Source organism: Helianthus annuus, chromosome 12 (genome assembly GCF_002127325.2).
Source record: "Helianthus annuus cultivar XRQ/B chromosome 12, HanXRQr2.0-SUNRISE, whole genome shotgun sequence".
Classification (NCBI taxonomy): domain Eukaryota; kingdom Viridiplantae; phylum Streptophyta; class Magnoliopsida; order Asterales; family Asteraceae; genus Helianthus; species Helianthus annuus.
In genome coordinates this window covers 122,837,975-122,857,971 of record NC_035444.2, presented here as the reverse complement: position 1 = coordinate 122,857,971, position 19,997 = coordinate 122,837,975, and the positions used below count along the sequence as shown (strand labels likewise).

Below are 19,997 nucleotides of genomic sequence, written 5' to 3'. Positions count from 1 at the left end.
GGTTTATTGTCTTGATTTGTAATCAAAACATAAATATATAGTTTAATATTAAAACACTTGCAAAAACAAGAAATGTTTTGAACGAATAAAACATGTCTTTGCGAATTATAAATGATTCGATACTTCCACGAGAAGTATAACGTATTGAACCATATAATAGTCTTGGAAAGACTATTTTGTGAAAAACAACTCAGTGTTGTTATAAATATAATAAGTTGTTCAACTACTTGCGAGTAGTTAATTGTAAACAACTTTATATTTTGGATAACTTGTGATTATTCAAGTTTTGAGTTTCAAGATGAAACAAGTTATATGTATTCCATTGAGGGAGTACCTCAAAACATGACACAAAATAATTGCGTTTATTTTGGTCGAAAGTGTTGAAGATAATAACACTTTGGGATTTGATGTTTAGATATCATTGGTGTATCCGTTATTATATATGTTCACTTTTATTTTATTTAAAATGGTGGACTACCGTTTGGGTTTGCTTTACATAAACAAACGGATTAACATATAATAAAAGATAATTTTTTTATTTTGGACTACTAATAATTTGTCACAAGGATATACATTTTGATACAAAGTGTAAAAAAGTAATTTACACGAAAAAACGAGCGGGTTGTGATCTTGACTTAAGTAATAAGCCAAAAATCAAACATCAAACGTATAACGACTTCGTGAGAAATATGGTGAATGGTTTGAGATGAAATGCACGAAAACAAGATTTGTCATTTAATGTTGAGAGCATCAACATGGAAATGCACATGTAAGTTGTCAAAAAATATAACATATGAAAGAAATATATGTTATTATTGTAAATGATTTTAATAAATTTAGCAAATTTATTAAGGGAAATTTACAATAGTGATGGACTTGTAGATGCTTCTACCACCATCAATGTTGTTTAAACTATGTGGAGGGTTGGTCCTCAATTTGGGAGAGTATCCCAATACATGGTATTAATGAAACAACAACGTAAATGTATGTATCACTATAGGGATACGTGAATGCTTTGTTGTTGAGAGTCAATCTAATTGGCTATATCTCAAGACTCAAGTGATTTTATACAAAGATTTTTCATCAAAGTGACTTAGGTGGTGTTTGTTTTTTATGAAAAGTACTTCAGAACCTCTTATGCCTGCCCCACGCAGATCACACGCATGCTTTTGAGTCTGCAGCTTCTTTGTTTTTTAGAAGTGATTTCATTAAAAACCTCTTCCCCATCTCTTCCCCAAACAGACCTTGCCTCACCTCTTCTAAACACTCTGCTCTTTCAAAACACCTCAAAACCCTAGGATACTCCAAGCGACCTCTAGCGAAACCTCCACAGCAGACCTACATCTTCTTCCCCAATCGACCACCTCCACATCCAGCCGCACCTCCACCTCCGACGACCTCCACCTCCAGTCGACCTTCACAGGTAAGTTCTTTTATAACTTTTGTCAAAATATTGTTTTTTTATTGTTTGTTTTTAGTTTAATTATTTGTTCTTTTATAATTTTCATGTAATCGTTTGTCAAAAATTCTTTTGTTAAGTGTTAGTTTATAATTTTTATGGAAAATAGATGTTCAACTAGATGAATTGTTTGATTAAAGTCTGGTGTATGTAGTATGATTAAAGTTTGATGTATGTAGGTTGATTAAACTTGATGAATCGTTTGATTAAAGTTTGGTGTATGTAGTATGATTAAAGTTTGCAGAAGTTAAAAAACAAAGTCTTCTTCTTGCAGACTGCAGAGGTTTGGTCCACCTCTTCAGCTGCAGATGTGGTCCGCAGACTACAGACGTTTTACCTCTGAAAAAACAAACAACGCCTTAGATTAAGACTTATGCTTAAGTCTTTAGGAAGTCAATGGTTAAGCCTTGGAGATAAAAAGGCAAAACGAGTTATGATCCTAATCGATGAAGTTAACTATGGTTTTGAGGCCTTCCTAAAAACCGATGGTTTTGGAATGGTGAAATAAAATTTCATTATTGTGTCTAAACTAAGAAACGAATGTTCGGAAGAGATAGTGCGTTATCTCTTAAGACTGTGAAGAATCAGAATGATGCATCTTCTGTTCACATGCTAGAGTATTATGGTCTAAAGCATGCTAGACTAATACTTGTTAATTTATATGCTCGACGGAGATTAAATTAACTTTAAACATTCAAAATATGTGATGACACAAGAACGAATTTTGTGCTAACAACAAAACTATAAATATAACTTCTTTTTAGTCCAAAGGGATACTTAATTAAAATGCAAGCAATGTGGGGGAGGAGCCATTTAAGAAACAAACCCTTTAAGGTATGAAGAAATGGTAGTTGAGAAGTTTTCTCAAACTCAAAATGAAAGGGAGAACCTTTCATCACCCCATTTGGATGCTATCCAAATTACACTTAAATATGGGGGTGACTTGCATTTGAATGTGGAAATGGTAGTTGAGAAGTTTTCTCAAACTCGAAATGAAAGGGAGAACCTTTCATCGCCCCATTTGGATGCTATCCAATTACACTTAAATGTGGAGGTGACTTGCATATATTGCAAACGCATGACCAAGTGGAGTACACAATGGTTATATGGAGTCAATCGAGTAGATTGGACTCGAATGCCAATTGGTTAGATTCAAAATCTAGTAAGATGTCAGTCATGACACACCAAAAGCATGGTGAAAACGTGTCCAGCCATGAATTGAGTTTCATGTCATTCTAAGACAAGGTACATAACTGGATCCAGGTTGAGATCACGAGTTATAAGTCTTATGAATCAACTAAAAGGCAAAAGTGACTAGCGAGTCAAGAACAAGTTAGAACAACTGATCGCAATTTAAATTGTTGTTGGTGACTTAGCGAAGTCAAAGATAATTTTGGATCCAACAACCAGTGGGTTGATAACAGGCCAGGTTGTGGAATAGGACTAAAGCCATGGAAAAAGGGACATGAGGGAAACCTAACCTAGTTGACTGGAGATCCCAAGATCTAGGTTCAATAGGCTAACTTAATCATGAACCGAAGGGTAGTCACTATGGGGGCATAGCTAATATATATGTTTATATATAAGCTAGTGTATATGTTCATATATCCCCCTAAAACTATAAAAGGGTGTTTAAATACGTCCTAGTCCATTCCTATAATATCCAGTGACATTGTTGTGAGGCTAAGCATATTATGTGGTTAAATGATTTGTGTAAATCATAATGAACCATAAGGCTTTTAATGATTTAAAGGGAAATCATCTATGTTGGAGAGAAGTGTGGTCGCTTCGAATGGAATTAGGGCATAATTCCTAGAGCTCCCGCAGAACCAGGAAAGTGCTCCATGACCATTATTGGAGACGGAAATGAGGAGATGGCCCGACTAGGGAAAGTATTGTGTGAATGTATATTGTCGTTTACACAAATGGGGGGTTGTTCAAGGACATCACATCTACAACACCCTAGTAAGCTAAGTATGCTTCACAAAGGAAGGTTCAAAGGCTACACCTACCTATCCTGCAATACTCGACTGTCGAGTTTTCATTGAGGAATTTTGTGTGTTTTAGTCGATCTCCATTCATGTGGGCGATTGTTAGAAATTTAGTGAAAATGAGTTTTTCACTAAATATTTTGGACATCAATAATATTTATATATGTGTTGTATAAATAATTATTTATGGTTTGTGTTCAAACTATGTCCAAATAGAGCTAAGATGAATGAGATATCGAAGCTTGAAGTTGTATGTTTGGAACAAACAAAGATGAATAAAATGGATTAGTTTTGTCAACTTGTCCCATATAGGTGGGATGACAAAACTTAAATTGGTTTATAAGGAGGAGCACTCTTTGTATATTGTTTCCTTAAAGGCAAATACTAGTGGGGACCCTAAAGGGTGCGGAGCACCCTTACTCGTGCAGATATGCGCGCGTGCCGTAGGCTATAGGCAATATGTAGTGCACTTTGAACTTTGCACACCGCCTTTGTATTTTTGTCCATGAGCGCGTGGTCAGATACAAGGCGGGTCCGCTTATGGCGCGCCCTTGGGTGGCGTAGTCGGATGCCATGGCATGTAGCATGACGATGCGGCGCAAGCTTCTTAGGCACATGGCGCACGTCATTGGCCATGGCGAAGACTGCAAATGACACACGAGTTTGGAAGGCGCATGACCAGGTGGCGTCCTGGTATGCGTAGTGGCATCCGTGTGGCGCGCAATTATAGATGGCGCATGACCAGGTGGCGTCCTGGTATGCGCAATGGCATATGTGTGGCGCGTGGCTCCATATGGCGTGGCGTAAGGTCCATGTAGTGTGTTGCATGGATTTGCGGATCAGTTATGGCGCGCGCGCAGGTTATAGTAGTAACTAGGAGCACTGGTCTGCACACCATGCGCATGCGCGGGTTCCATACAATGTGGCGCACGGACTGAAGAGCCACTTCAGGCGTGCGTACATGTCTGCAAGGGTAACAGAGCAATTGGCAGGACCTGGTCAAGCTAGCTGTTACAACCCGTTTAATGCGTGTCATGATGAATATGACCGTTTTTTACTTACCACTTTAGTCCATTTAATTAGAGATTAATGTCATATTCATTATCTTATTTATTACAAGATTAATGTTATACTTATGACAAGATAAATGTCTATTTTATTATTAGTTTTAATGAGATTAAAACTATGGGTGTATATATATGAACTTGGTGGTTCATACTAGAGACACAAGGAAATAGGCATTCTCTTTAGTCTCGATGTTTCATTGAGAGGAGTACTCTCAATTTTACACAACTTCACATTGTTCCAAATTTTATAAACACCAAATTATGCTCGGTGCAATCTTGGGCGTGAGTGTCATCTCCGGCAGTACAACTACTGCTTCGGTTGTTGTATCCTGGAAACAGACCATCTGAGAGGAGGCGCGGAATCTGTTTTAAGGGCCCTGTGTCAAACACGATCCTCAACCAAAACCGTCAACGCCAGTTTGTTCATTCTTGCAGCGGAGGTTCGTATAAGACGATGCGGTTGAAGTTCTTCCAATGACGCTGGCTTGAATCAAGATTGGTACAGTTGTATTATATTTTATATTCGTTTATTTAGTGTTTGTAACCGGTATTGTACTAGTCGAATTTCCCACAAATAACGAGAGCCTCGTTATTATTTATTATTTATTTTGTAATATATTTAATAAAAAGTGAACCTAGTTCCTACAACCACAAGTTAAAAATTTTGGGAGTTCTGAACTTGTGATGATTGTTTGCAGATCATAATCTCCAAAGTGACACCAATGGGGTTTGTTAGCTAGCTTTTTAAAGTTACTTCCAGAAAAAGAATCAGTCAATTTGTTTAATGGTTAAGAAAGGAACAAGTTATATCCTTTTAAATATCAGCATAAAACGCTGGTAGATTGTTATATGAAGTTATTGCTTTATAATCAAAAAGCAAAGTTATGTTTGTGATATTTTCACGTTTGAAATAGAACTCGAATGGGTATTTTATGGCTTGATATTTTGAAAATAAGTTTACACCATCAATGTTTCAAGTCAAAAACATATGTTTTATTGAAAATAAAGATTTTCACATATGTTTCAGCTAGAATGTCGTCCCCAGTATGGTTAATGCTAAACCAAATCACATGTAAGATCTTAATCTAAGATCTAAATGAAGTATTAGGGGCTGTTTGACACCTTCTGAATGGTTAAATGCTGAACGGGTAAGATGTCTGAACCATTAAGTGTTGAACCAGTAAGAGGTCTGAACCATTAAGAACCAATATAATGCTTAACCGTTCAGAGGCGCATGTCTGACCAATTCAGATTAGATGGCTTAACCATTCAGACTCAATATAATGCTTAACCATTCAGAGGAAAATGTCTGAACCATTCAGACATCTGCTCATGAAACAAACAGTCTGAACCATTAAGTACTGAACCAGTAAGAGGTCTGAACCATTAAAAGGCTCATTAAGAGCTAAACAAACAACCCCTCAGTAATAGACGTGAAATTAGGGTTTGGTATTTTTGACCTGAAAAGTCAAGGTTCTCACATTCTCCCACACTTCAAATAATTTCATTTCGAAATTCAACTGGTGTCGTCCTTGATAACTTCTTTCTCAAAAAGACGAGAATACTTGAATCTTTACTTGTCATCAAGCAAAGCTTATAATAGTGCTTTTAACACTCCCAAATGTAATGGATAGAAGAAAAGGGTTTATGTCTTGTTAGTATGTTGGGATCCAAGTTTACAAATAGTTTTCTTATTTACGAGTCTTATTCGACATGATTTTTAAAACTTTGAAAGAAAAATATTTTTAGGTGTTACATGCCTACTAAAATTCTATTTAGCTATATGCATATCCACACACCTCATAAATAATCACTCAACACTAGCCCGGATAATGTTTAAGTGAATCACTCGTGCTAATCATGGAACTTAGACATATTATATGCTTAACAAGAAATCAAACCTCCTCCTATTAACATAAACATTGTAAATATCAAGAGGTCTTTAAAAGCGGTGTAATGTAGGCTTTGGCTAGGGGTATGGAATTTTTGAGTAAAGGTGGCTGAAAGTGTAAAAGTATTAGTCTTACAAAAAAAAGTGTTTATATTTGTGTCTAAAAGAAAAAAACTATACTATCGCTTGACAAGGTGTTTGGTACTCAACAATTTATTCTACTTTCTTTTCTTCTGTTTTTTTTCGCTTTTTCTACAGATATATTTTTTCTTATTTTCTTTATACAAGATTTCCATAGTCATATCCAATTCAGATGAGTGATTTTTTCAAAAGACCAAATTTTACAATGATAAGGGGTGAAAAATGTAAAAGGATTTTTTGGTTAGGGAGTTTGTTTTTGTGAGAAAAAAAAATGCAGGTTGTTAAACCAAAGGGAATAGGCTCAAGGTTAGCTTACTAGGGGAAATGTTTTGGGTAAGGGAAACAAATGAAAAATAAAGTTGAACTAAGGGTTTTAAAATCTTAATGCCTCTATCATTACTAACACTGTTTAGTATTTTTGGACAGAGAAAGAATTATCTTATGAAGTTCTAAAATTGTAGGAGTCATTTGGTTATCACACGGAAATGTGAGCATTTATGTAATGTATATGAGGGAATGCTCAATATAAAGGCCTAAAATCTTACCAATGTGGGAAAGGAGTAAAGTGTAAAAGTATATACAATCAAATTTTATTAAACTTGTCACGCCTTTATTAATTTTCTTTTATCGTTCCTTTCTTTTACCACAGTGCTTTGGTTTGTAATCTGAAGACTTGAAATTGAAAAACACAGCTTTGGGATTTTGACACGCCCTTGTGTATATATAGACACGGCCCCGGGTTAAACTCCCAATGTTGAAATTCTGACATTTTAAAGGAGCACATGGGCGTGTTAATCTAACACAGCCCCGTGTCTATGCTTCTGATGTAAAAATTAAAGAGACAAAAAAGCGAAAACTCCCTGTTTTGGGTGTCGGTTTTGTAAAACCCTTACTTAATTAACTAAAAATTTTGTTAATCTAACAAAGAAAACGTTCATTCGAGAAACGAAAATGGTGAACTATTTTCAACAATCGCTAAAAGATGATATTATTAATAAATTGTTCACAGCTAAGAAACCGTCGGTCAAACCCATATTTAGTAAATCCTGACCGTAATAATTCAGGCGGTTATCTTCAAGATTTAATCTCATCCATTCAAACCCCAAAAATTTGACAGTTTTTTTTTCAACGCCACTTACCAGTTACCTAGTTACCTGATTATCAGGAGTTCAAGAACGTGGGTACGCTCCCTCAACCGTTCCCCTAAAATTATCGATATAAGAGCATTCACATCTAAAGAACCAAATTCTGTGTGGGGTGTTTTTAAAATATAAAAAGTATAAAAAGTGGTTGTGAGTGGAGGAGAGAGAAAATGTTACTGTTCATCTGTATATTTGGGGGGACACTGTTCACCCCCTATAATCTATACTCTATAATAAAATAAACCATTTTATGGACACTTGGCATTCTCTCCTTCAATCTCATAACTTTAATTTATAATTTTATAATTAATAATTATTCTCTCCTTCAATTAATAATTAATATATCTTGTATTATTAATATTATTAATTAATAATATATTAGGTTAAAATGTAATATCTAAAATATTGTTAATCTATATTATAGGCTGCAGCCAGATTATTAATTAATAATATATTAGTTTAAAATCTAATATCTAAAATATTGTTAATACATATAATAGGATATAAATGCTTTAAATCGTATCATATTTCATATATATGCATAGACTTGTGGATTAAGTTTTGGTTATTCTATAGAACTTTCTTTTCTACCTAGAAACTTTTTTTTCTACCTAGATATAGTTGTGGCCAGATTAATTTTTCATATCTATACTTTCTATATAATAAAAGAAACCATTAAATGGACACTTGTCATCATATTAGGCTATGTAATTTTATTTTAATTATATATAATCTCCTACTAAATTATATATAATTGTTATTTTATATCATCCTTAATTATAGATAATTATTATTTAGTTTAATCTCTTATAGATAACTCTCCTACTAAATTATAGATAATTGTTATTTAGTTTAAATATGATAATCTCCTACTAAATTATAGATAATTGTTATTTTATCTCATTCTTAATTATAGATAATTATTATTTAGTTTAATCTCTTATAGATAACTCTCCTACTAAATTATAGATAATTATTATTTAGTTTAAATATAAAATTTATTTTTTTCATTATTAAAAAAATTATATCAATTTTATTACATAATTTATAACTCAAATTGTATATAACTTGCAAATAATAATTTGATATATAAAGTTAGATTTATTCAAACCATGTAATACACGGGGTTTTTAAAAATATAACTTTGTATTAAAATGCTATTTATTTTTTTCATTATTAATTGCAAATAATAATTTGACATATAAGATTAGATTTATTCAAACAGTGTAATAAAGGGAGGTTTTTAAAGATATAACTTTGTTTTAATGTATTATTTATATTTATTTTCATTATTAAAATATTATATCGATTTTATTACATAATATATAAATCAAATGGTATATAACTTTCAAATAATAATTTGATATATAAGATTAGATTTATTGATACCATGTAATACACGGGGTTTTTAAGGATATAACATTTTTATTATTTGGAATACAAAATTACGTTTTTTTCAACATGTGTAATACACGTGGTTTTTAAAAGTATAACGGTTTATTATTTTGTATATAAAATTACATTTATTCAATTTATACAATACACGGGGTTTTTAAAGATATAATTTATTTATTGTTTGATATATAATTTATTTATTATTTGATATATAAAATTACATTTATTCAACTCATGTAATAAATGAGATTTTTAAGGATATATTGTTTTATCATTTAGAATATCAAATTACATTTATTCAACCCGTGTAATACACGGGGTTGTAACCTAGTTTTTTAATATATTTTAAAAGTGGTTGTGAGTGGGGGAGAGAGAAAAGGTAATGATAAAGGTATAAAAAAATATTATTTAATTAAAAGAGAGAGAAAAGGTAATATTTTTTTAGTGTAAGTTAAGGTAAAAATATAGTGGAATGGATGTGAATGCTCTAAACTCCCCTTCCACCTCCAAAATCAATCAATGCATCACCTATACCTATCCTCCTGTTTCTTCTTCACCGTCTACCACAATCGTCTTAATTTCTCTCCAGAACCTCTGATTATCGAGCTTTTAGCAGGGTAATATACGGACGGCTCGTGGCGGAAATTGTTGTTTCTACCGTTGAAGCAACCATGATTTTGCAGCCATGGCGTTCACCCTGCTCACAATCTTGACCGATGAGGTAGGGAGGCGATTAATTGGGCGTTAAAGACGACTACGCCATAAAAAATTGGGAGCCTTCGATTATCTCCACCCTTGTGTCCACAATCTTCTCCGATGAAGTATTTAAATTAATGGATTTCTTTACAGCCACAGAAGCTTTCTCACATCATCATGCTTTCTTACGTCATCACTGGAAATGGAGGAAAGCAAAAGATGGGATTTATTTTGATGTGGGTTTAATTTGCTTCTATTTGTCCATTTGTTTGATTGCAATGGCTTAGCCTCGCCCGCCTCCTAAACCCACATAGGTACCAATCCAATTCTTACACATCTGTGAATTTATCCTATCGATTTCTGATTATTATTATTATTATTATCATTTTTTTTGTTTGCGAATGGGGTTTATTTGTGGTTAGGGCTTAATCATTATACTTAGCTCTATCAGGTACTGTTTTACATATCTGTTTGTTCTTATTTCTATTTGCTTTGATGTCTTCTAGGTCTTCATGAATCATTGAATTAATCATGCAATCAAGAATTATTATGTTTTCCTGTGATTTGGGGCTTTTTTATGTGTTGCAGGGTGTTTGGATATGCGTTAGGGATGGATGGATTGAATTAGCTTTTCGGATTTTGTGGCTTAATTTATTTGTGTTGTTCACAAACTTATTAATTGTGTTTGGTTCTAAGCTTTGGGATTCAAATCATGGATATGAAGTTGTTGAAGGATGGTAACTGGAAAGGGTTTCATCGGTTTGAATTCGAAATATTTGGTGGTGGTGAAGGAAGAAGTTGTTGAAGGATGCAAGGAATCAGCTGCGATTTTGTACATTTATGTTTGATAATTTGACCTAATGAGAACTATAATCTTCTATAAAATGAATTGAAGTAAGTTTTGTTAAGTTTGAACTCAGAATTATGCCGGTTGTTATTTGGGTCTATATCTCTTAAATTATGCATAACTTTCTTTTCTTATTGCAATACTCATGTTGAAGACAACTCTTTTGTTTGGTATTCTACTGATATCGTAGTTTTACGTCACGATGAAACTGAGAAAATGTTGAAATTGTCATAGGTAAGGCGGTTAGACGGCATGCTGATGTTTCCGAGGCGGTTAGACGGCATGCTGATGTTTCCAAGGCGATTAGACGGCGTGCTGATGTTTCTGAGGCGGTTAAACGACATGCTGATGCATTGATATCACAATGACTTCTTATCGATGATTTGACAAATCAGAACGGTAATGTATCAATGATCAAGTTGGTTAAGTACATTAAGGAAACATCCTATTATTGGTACCTTCACATATCAAGCTTCTTGGAGTTATCATGGGGGTGAATGGAGACAAGTGTCTAGGCTTTGAAGTATGTAGGCTGATTTTATTTATGTTTTGATTCTGTTGTATGTTAGTCTCCATAGCATCTTGGTATGGAGTTGTTTAAACTTTTTAATTTGTTTATAATAAAGTTCAGTTTCAATAAATAAAAGTTGTTAATCCATATTATTACACTTTTGATCCATTAATTATTATATCCAACAGTTGGACTTTTATTATGGAACTTGGTTGTGGTAGTCTAGGAACGCGCTATTGTTGTTCGGCTCGAGATTGAACCATGTGTACGTATAGCTTTAACCGTTTGGTACACACATCTTGATGTTCAAATTGCCACACACATATAACCTTTCACTTGCATTTTACTGAAATATTCCACATCTTCTGATTTCTGAACATTAAAACATGCAGGCCCACTACTCTACTCCAGAACAACTTTGAAAATGCAAAAGCCAATTCGAACCCGCCGCTTCGTCGCGGGTAGTTACACAACTGATCTGCTATAGTACAAAGGGTTATTTTAGGTATTTATCATATTTTTAAGGCAACGCAGGCATCAACACGTCTTCATCTGCTAACCAATAGCCAGGCGTGAGAGAGGTAGAGAAAGAGAGATGGCTACCGGTACCGAACCGTACCAGGTATATTCGGTACTGATGAATCAATGGTTAACCGGGTAGGGTTGACACACTGGTCTCGTCAAGAAGGGTTAATCCCTTCCCCTCGAGGATCGCTGGCTGGATCGTCTGCCGGTTGATCTCCTGCACAAGGAAACAAACCGTGACTCGTAACAAGGAGGATGGGGTGGGGGGTGCTCCTTGTTACCACTCTCCGGCGTGAGAGTCAGTAATCTGCTTGGGAAGCAAAGTATGATAGTAGTAGTAGTGAGAGAGTTGTCAAGAGATACCTCAAACCTGGTTTGGGGTTGGTATTTATAGCCGAGGAGTGAAGGAGGAGATGGGCGGATAGACTGACGACATGCTGCCCCTTTGCAAGTGTGTCAGGCCTGTCGGTTGTGGAGGTGAAGCCACGTCAGTCTGTCGCTTACGTAGACCTGACAGGCGGCTGTCATTGGTGCTACTTGCTCTGTGGCGTCAGTCCCACTTGCTGAGTGCACAGGATGCGGTGCGGGCCGCATCGCTGCTTGCGGTAACTCTAGATGTTCCCGCGTCTCATTCTTTGATCAAGAAATACGCGAGATGCGGTGCCAAGCCGCATCGTCGTCTGTGGTGACTGTTGCTGCTATCCAGCTCCCCTGTATTGATAGAAGTGTTCACTGGATGCGGTGCTAGGCCGCATCGCTGTGAGTACTTCCGTTTTCATACACCCGATGCGGTGCCATGCCGCATTACTATACGATTCTCATATTCCAAGTAAGTCCTCCTCCATCATTGGGCAGATTGGATTCGACCACTGTGTTCGCGCGTTCCCGCTCGGACACAGGTAAATTGTCAGCTAGTGGGGATTTTGATAAGGGTAATGGTCACTCGCGGTCGTGCTGACGCGAGATCTGGGACCATACCCCTTCAAGTCCCCCCAGTCTAGTGTTGCTGCCATATGCAAGTTGCATGTGGGAGGAGTACTGGACTATGGTGTCTAAAAGGTAGTTTGGAGTCTGGAGAAGATTCTAGGCCATGTAGATGGTCGTTGCTCTTCGTAAATCAAGCTGGATATCCGGAAGAGTCATGTGACGCCTCTTCCGTACCGGTGAAAAAGTTTCGTCTGATGCGAAATTCTTAGCCTTGAGTTTTGATATGGTAGCATGGGCTACGTGCTTCTGATCTCATTAAAGTTGGGTGCCACCTGTTGGTGTGTCGAACCAACCTTTGAGATCTTGCTGGAGGTGTCAACAAACTTCGAACCAACCTCTGAGACGGTGGTTGAAGATGTTCACAAACTTCGAACCAACCTTTGAGGTGGTGAATTGAGAAGAGAGTGGTCTTCAGCAGTAATTGGACATGTAATGATGATCCCTTTTGTGGGGTGTTCATGTTCTTCCAATTAGCTCTCAAGTAACCGCACGTCCTTTGCGGTTACCTCGTTGATTGGCATTGTTGGCCATGTTTGGCTAAACAATGTTGGATACTTGCGTCATTGTTGGCCGTGTTTGGTCGAACAATTTGAATCTGGATAATGGTCAAATAAACATGGTCATAGGCATGGTGATGCCCACCATTGTTTATTCTATCCGTCTTACAAGTGGGTGAACAAAGTCATAAGCAGACTTGTTACCGCTGTTCGGCCGTTTGTTGTTCAACGAGACCTCTTTAGGTGAGTGGGAATCTCGTTCGCATCTGTTCTTTAGCCACTTTCCTTCACGCTCCAATGCCGAGGAGTTTTCCTTGAAGTAGCTTCGTTCATCTGTGTGATGACTTAGTTGTGGCTCTTCCGTAGCAACCATTTGCGGAGCTATGGGTGTGTCCGCAGCGACTCATGAGTGTCTGCGGTGTTGTAACCCAATACTCGCTTGAAACGAGTGTGTTGCTCGGATGTGGCTCTTGAAGGATCAGGAGTCAGGGTTGCTGATATGCGTTCGCGTACATTCCCATCCTTCTTTTCTTTGAAGAAGCTGTTTACACACCCTCTGTGGTTGTGAACCGAACAGGAGGGATTTGAAGCTTGAAGAGAATGAAGGCAATGCGGTTTACCTGTTCATGAGATGCGGTTCTGTCCAAAGAACAACGCTGGTTCTGAGCATCTGACACACCTGTACGGGCTCGTGTGTGTCATCTCCGCATATTCCACGTGTGCTCGTGGGTATGTGCGAACATGTTTATACCCCCTTAACTATGGAAGGATATAATTTTTTAGCTATTTTGAGGGGTATGTAAAAAAACGACATGCGGTATGGGTTATGGTGCGGTATACCAGAGAAACCGCATGCCGCTCGTGTTTGGATAATGTTGTCGCTTTTTGTTGCATACGTGGCTGAACGCACGTGTGAGTGGTGGAAGTTGGTGAGATTTCCTGGCATGTGCTGAAATGAAAGGACATTTGCACTGCCAGAGGTCATAAATGCACTATAGCAGGAGTGTAAACGTCTCCTATGTCAGGCGCGTGTACGGCCACGCGCGCGTGGTAACCGTCAGCGGAACCGTCGCTGAACACGTGGCACCGCATAATTCGTTCTTTTTGGACGTGATGATTCAGTTTCCCTTCTGCATTTATTGGGATGAGTATCCCTGGATTGGGGAAGAATACCTTTCAAACTAATATCCCTGGAGGAATACTTTTAAACATATTGGCTTAACTTTGATAGTTAGTTGTTAAACTCAACTTTATCACTTCGTTAAGGAACCTGGTGAGATCATAACCCCTCCCCCCAAGCGTTGTAAGTTACCTATAGATCGGGATCGTTGGAACTCACGTCGTGGCCCGGGGGTTTACTCGAGAACGAGAAGGCCAGATGATGCGCACGTATCACCCGTTGTTTAAGAATAAACTTCAAGCCATTGTTTTAGAATAAATTTTTCGGGAGAAAAATTCTTTCAACTAGGGGATGATGTGACACCCGGCCTTCACAGTGTAAGCACAAACCCCGTTAACTCAGATATTCACTTGGACATCTCGTTTCAGTTTAGGTAAACCAAGTGTCTCGAAAATTTCACAAACACTCAAGGAATCGTAGTACAAATGGATAATTAACTACGTGAAATTTGGTGCTATGTGAAAATGAGTATAAATTATGTGAATTTTAATGTTATGTGAACAACATGAATTTACGTCTTATGTGGTGTTATGTGCTATGTGGCTTATGATGTGTGTAAAATGCAACATATAAATCACATCAATTAAGGCATAAAACTAACCCTTTTTAAGTACTAATGTTGGAAAAAGAGTGTTTTTGTCTTCCTTTTGTATTTTCAGGATGAAATGAGCTCAAATTCACAAAAGAAGCAAAAAGACAACTAATTCTAGCATAAATACAAGGAAAGGAATAAAAGAAGACTGCCCGGACCCTCAACGGCATCCTCCAAAGCAAAGAAGAGAAAACAGAAGCCTGAACACGCCCCGTGCTCAGCCAGCACGGGGCCGTGCCCAAGAAGCAGCATAAAAGACAAACTGGTAGAAGCTTCCATTGCCCACCACGGGGCCGTGTCCAGCGAGCACGGGGGCGTGGTGAAAGTACAGCAGGCGCATTAATTGTAATTGCGAATTACAATTAATGAGGTGAGAGAGTGTCAGACGGGCACGGGGGCGTGTCCAGCGGACACGGGGCCGTGCCCAGCCTTCTGTTCAGCCTATAAATAGGGGTGCTTGGTTTCATTCCATCTCATCCCTTGGCACACCACCTCTCTCATACTTCATCCACCACCCACCACCACCATAGCACCATCATCCACCACCATCATCCATTGTCCATCGTAGAGTGTGTGAGTCGTCTCGGGATCCAAGATTGATCGTAAGAGTTCTTGACAATCAAGGCCATGTTTGCCTAAGTCTCTTACATCATTTGGTGAAGACAAGTGTTTAGTATAATACTTTTTATTTTTAATCTTTTGCACTTTTTATTTGGTTTTGTATTAATGACTTTAATAACTAGTTGCTTATGTTGAAGGTGATCTTTCCTTATCGTTTGTCCGTGGTGTCTTGGCATTATTTTACTGTCTATATAAAATAAAAGATTTTCACCATTCATATCTCCACGGTCTATATGGAGGTATGTTGGCTACCTGGTCGGGGGTTAAGGGAACGGTTTGGTAAGGGTCTTGCCCTTGTTCAGCGTTTAGAGGTCCTGCTTGGGACCTGGGTCAAATTTAGTAGGATCTCCTTCAATGCCCATAGGTATTGGATGGCGGGGATCCAAACTCTTTGACCCCCTCATAAGTTAACTACTATTAATACTATAACCCGGCTATTTAGGACTGTATCCCTGCTGACTCAGACTACTTAGCCGAGGGTAACGTCACCGCCAAAAGCGGGGCCTACCATAATTTGCATTAATAACTTAATTCATTATCTTCCAATAATCCGACCCTTTAGGATTGTATCCTTGCTGACTCAAACTACTGGGTTGAGGGTAACGTCGCCTTCAAAAGAGGGGCCTACTACAATAACTAAGATAATCTCTTAAACAAGTGCAAAAGTGCAAAAATAATCAAAGGTTATACTAATACACGAGTCGGATCCAAGTGATTCATCTTGTCTATCTGTTTTTATTTTTATTTTATTTTTCAGCATTTAGTTAGTTTTTATTTTCTTAGTTTAAAAACATTTTTCTCACTTTTTGATTTGATTAGACGTTGAGGATAAACCGGTATTAAAAGCTCTTGTGTCCTTGGACGACCTCGGTATCTTACCAACACTATACTACGTCCACGATGGGTGCACTTGCCCATATGTGTGTTTAGTATTAGTGAATATCGTGTTTTATAAATTTAAAACTTGGCTAAAGGTGTAAAAAGGGCTTAATTATATATCTAAATTATATATACACCAACACACATCAGCTTACACGTTCGTTTTGTGAACTTTCGTAAACTACATGTATGTACGTATGACAATAGGTTTCAACGAATCTATAACTGGAGCGAATCGTATGTCTTAGCTTAAATTTCGAGGACGAAATTCCTGTAACATGGGGAGAATGTGACAACCCGTACTCTCGATCCCGATCATCGAGAGAAGGGTATTTTATTACTATTATTATATAATACGTATTATTATTATTTATTAGATAATAATAACCGCGTCGGGAGGAACGTGTCATTTAAACAACAAACCCGAGCCGAACATTCACTTTATATGTATATGATTTCCATTATATTTAATTGTAAATTACACGGGCTAGTTCGTTAGATAAGACACATGTAATTTTATACGGATCCACACACTCGGGCCCAAGCCCAATTTCTTGCCCTAGTATATAAACCCAATTATAAGTTCTAACCCTCATGACCCTTTTCAAATGCGCAGCCGCACACAACATATGCGCCTCTGCCTTCTCTACCGTGTCTGGCCACCGGAGTCGCACTCCGGCGAGCTCCGGCCACGTTTTGCCGGCGGTGAACACCCACAACACCCCAACCGCACCCTCCTCCTCCTCTCCTACACGCACACCCGTTTCTCTTTCACCTCCCCTCTTTCTCTGCGGAACCGGTGATTGGAGCTGGTGCCGGCAGGCTTGCTGGCGGCCGATTCGTTGTTCTTTGACAAACACCCGGCCACACACGCCCTTCTTATACCATTATACCCACACCCACTCTCTCGTTTTTGTTTATCCGGCAAGTGAACCCCGGCCAGTCACGGCGGAGCTGGCGAATGGCAGCAGCAGCGATTTTCCTTGTTCCGTCAAGTCAAGGTTTGAGTCAGATTCTTGGTTCGGGTTATTGCTCCGGCTCAGACCAGCGGCTGTGGATGCCCGTATGTCCCCTTTTGATCCTCTTCATTTCTTGGTCAGTAGCATTTTATCTTTGAGCAGGTGCGTTTGTTGTAATACTTGACTTGGTATATGTTGGTTTATTTTTTTTATAGAATAAAGTATGAACTTGCTACAAGTGACTTGAATACCTGTTGAAATTGTTTAGTAACTTTTTGGTGTTTTTTTAACATGGTATATAAGAAGTAAATTAGAGTATGTTAATCTGATAGCATGTAGCAAAATTATTTATTGTGTAAATTCCAATCGGTTATACATATTGACATATAGCCGAAAATTATCCCTAAATTTACTTATAAATTTAATGAATTAATTTACTTACTGATTTTAAAATGTGTAGATTATGTTAAATGTTTAAATATCAGAAGTTGTAAATTATTGGTACTATATGTTCATTTTAAATGTTGTTATATTAAAGTTATATGTTAGTTTTAGTGGACGTGACAACATATAACCAAAATAAGTTAATTTATCATTTGAATTATTGATAATTGATTTGAGGATTTGTGTATGTTCAGATGATTAAATTTTGTAAGTTTGTTAATTTACTGATTTGGTAAGAATAGGATTAAAAATATGTTTTATGATGAGCACAAATTGGTTCGAATATGTTTTCGGTGCACATATTTATTTACGAGTATTGAACTTAAGTGTTTATAATTTGCATGAGTTATATTTGATTAAAAGTCTGCCCCTTGACTTGTTAAATGTTAATGAAGCAATTTATAATTGGTGTTGAAGATAAAATATGACAAAGATACAGGTTGGATATAATGCTTGATCGCACACTCTGAGTATACAAACACATAATGCACGATGTACAGCTTTGCACAACATGGCCACACGCATGAGGAGGCCACACACCCCCATGTGTGCCACACATTCTTAATGAACCACACACTATGATGGGCCGTATTCCCATGGTGGCCCGCACACCTATACGCTGTCCATTTCAAGTTATGTTTAACTGTTATTATGCAAAATATATGTAAATACGCACATGTTCGGTATATCAATAGATGATGGTTACTTGTACACTACTTGCCAAATACGTGTATCTTATACGTGATTACTTGTTTACCGTCCTAACAAGTGGTAACCATAATAAGATGTGGTTGACCGACTTAGTACCAACGATTTATCTACCGAGCAAAGCAAAGGTGAGTTCACACTCTTTAAAAGGCATGGGATTCCCGGTGGTTGGGAATGGGGTTAAAGAACTAAAACGGAACCTACATATCCTCCTTGGGTAGGATATGTACCGCCATCCTCCATGGGTAGGATGCCAATATTAATCCTGCGTATTCTCCTTGGGTAGAATACGTACGTTCGTCCTCCTTGGGTAGGACAACAACCTTAAAACTTACTAGACAAAACTCTATCATGAAGTCCCTCATTTTTATATCGACTTAATCGTCGGGCCAATGGTGAGCGGGTCATTAGTTAATAGCGCTATTAGGGTTGACAAGCCTCACACCGTGCCGGTAGGACGGGGGACTCAGTCAATGATGATAGACATTGACGTAGGGCACAACTTATTTTCGTCAGTTGTCGATATGGTAACGGTCTAGTGGTTTACAACATGGGGTAGCCCCCACTGGTTATGGCTTGGGAAACAAGGAACTGATTAACTACTGGTTTTCAAAAGAACTTATGGATGTTGGAACAACTTTAAAATGAACAACCAACTGTGAACTCGCTCAACTTTGTTGTTGACTCGTTGTTACATGCCTTGCAGGTCTTTAGGTACATAGCTGGAGCTTGCACGAGGAGTGGACGTTGTGGCTAGGAATCAACTGTTGGATTCCTACTATTAAACTTTATGATTTTCTAAATTGCTTAATGAGTTTTTAAACTTTACGCTTCCGCTAACATTTAAATTTGGTTTTGGGTTTTCGTTTTCATAGACACTAAACGTTTGGGTTGTGTTGGTTTTACTTTATTTTGCTTATCGTTCAGTATGATTAGTGGTATGATCCTGGTCAGTCACACGCCTCGCGGTGATACTCCGCTTGTGGATTTTTGAGGGTGTGACACGATTAGTACCTGCACTTAGCCTTTTTGGGAAAATACGTCAGTTTACACTGGTAAATACAATTTAACTGACTCATTTTAAAAAAGTTTAAGAAAATTGATTTGAATGCACATGGCACAAAACTTTTTATAACTTGGGATAATTATTTATATATAAACTTGTAAAAGAATTACATGTTCGTTATACGTTCACTAGCCCGGGTTGAATACCGGGTTAAAGATTAATAGACACACCACATGGTATAGTCCCGCGGCGAATTATTCTCGTAACCGGCGGTTATACCATATTATTTATATATGCACTGGCGGATGTACGCCTACACGCGCGTGCTAAGGTCGTGGCCATTTCTTATGAAAGATGCCAAGGATATCCGGGACATGGTCATTAACCCCCCTAAGGCTTTAAGCAAACAAAACAATTTGAACGGGTCATTTCAATAAATTAACCTTCATACGATCCAAA

The 19,997-nt window shown here is 37.4% G+C and overlaps 1 long non-coding RNA gene across 1 annotated transcript; it reads left to right on the top strand.

The window, feature by feature from the left end:
* Window positions 1-9,585: 9,585 nt before the first annotated feature.
* Window positions 9,586-11,287, top strand: LOC110895810. The gene is made up of 2 exons (XR_002567391.2): window positions 9,586-10,096; window positions 10,371-11,287. It is a non-coding gene; the product is annotated as an uncharacterized LOC110895810 (long non-coding RNA).
* The last annotated feature ends 8,710 nt before the right edge of the window (window positions 11,288-19,997 follow it).